This window comes from Suricata suricatta, chromosome 5 (genome assembly GCF_006229205.1).
Source record: "Suricata suricatta isolate VVHF042 chromosome 5, meerkat_22Aug2017_6uvM2_HiC, whole genome shotgun sequence".
In the NCBI taxonomy this organism is placed as follows: Eukaryota; Metazoa; Chordata; class Mammalia; order Carnivora; family Herpestidae; genus Suricata; species Suricata suricatta.
The window spans coordinates 152,436,303-152,437,712 of record NC_043704.1 but is presented as its reverse complement, the minus strand read 5'-3'; the positions used below and the strand labels follow the sequence as shown (position 1 = coordinate 152,437,712).

The window sequence follows — 1,410 nt, the reverse complement described above, 5'->3', positions numbered from 1 at the left end:
GGGGCTGAGAGAGCCACCTTTTACATCAGGTGCTGCCAACCCGTTTCTGGCTCGTTCACGGCCCTGAGCCGAGACCGTTACCAATGATAACCCCCACGGTGTGCCTCCTGCTAAACAACTTGCCTTCCTGTTCCGTCTGGGATAGCATGAGAGACAGTTCTGTCTTCTTCTTTTGAAAACGATAAAGCAACGGTTGAATAGTCTTCGGGCCTTTGTGTAGGATGAAGGGAAACATTCTGGATTTGCTGTGTGAAGCCGGGATGCGGAAGTACGTGTCATTTGGGGGAATTGCCGTATTCGGATCACTTTTGCATACAAATTAAACCTCTCGCATCAAAGAGTTCTTAAAAGGCATGTTTCCTAATTTCTTATAATGGTAGAATTCACTTAATTTCTTACCTGACATCTTGTAGAATAATTTTCAGCTTCCGTGTTTTCTGCTCTAATTTTTACGCTCATGTGACCTGGGCTGTGCACATACCTTTGTTATGATATTTTTTGTGCCGCAGTTGTGAGGCTTATATATTTGAATGTGATACAATTTAGTAATCCTTGGGAACCTAGCAGAGCATCACATTTAATTTTCTATTAGATGAAAGGAACCTGGAAAGAGAATTGATGATGGAGAGAATCGCACAAAATAAAACTAGTCAGAGTTGATCCCTGAGGCAGAAAACTGCAATTTAAAATGAGCTGCCTTTGTATTTCCACTATTTGAGGAGTGTTGGTGGCAGGACTATTAAGAACATTGTAACAAGTACATAATAGTAGTTCTATGTGGCAAGCTCACAAACCACTGTATTGAGGTGATGTTCTTTGTGTGGTAGCTTTTAAATATTCCAGGCCTTAAAAGACTCAATGAAGTACAATGGTAACTTTGCTTCTTTAAGAATTTGTGTTTAGTTAGTGGGGGCGGGGCAGAGAGAGTGAGCACGATTCCCAAGCAGGCTTTGCCCTGTCAGTGCAGAGCCTGACTTGGGGCTTGAACTCATGAACTGTGAGATCGTGACCTGAGCCAAAATCAAGAGTTGGATGCTTAACCAACTGAGCCATCCAGGCGCCCCTAACTTGATTTCTTCAGAAAACATTTGTGTAGCTGGGTAGTCGTGTTCTGCTGATCCCAAGTGAAAACGTCCTTAGCCCTGGATAAAGATCTGTATGTGTGTCATCCGCCCCCAGTAGCTCCTTCATTACGCACAGAACAAAGGGCCTGGCGGGAGGCTTCTCCCTCCCTGTGGGTCAGGTCTGGCCGTGGTGGCCAGAGGGAGGGCAGGGAGGGTGCCCGTGCATCTCTTTCCAGGAGAGCTGCGGGAGTCGTGGGGGTGCCGCACCTTGTTAGAACAGCATGACCGTGTTCATCGCTGGAGGCAGATCTGGACTGAGGTCTTCGTAGACTGCCAGACCCTCTCT

General features: G+C 46.2%; 1 protein-coding gene across 1 annotated transcript in view; it reads left to right on the top strand.

The window, feature by feature from the left end:
* ULK4 (unc-51 like kinase 4) overlaps positions 1-1,410 on the top strand; it is a 492,439-nt gene that overhangs the window by 57,269 nt on the left and 433,760 nt on the right. The window lies entirely within an intron of this gene.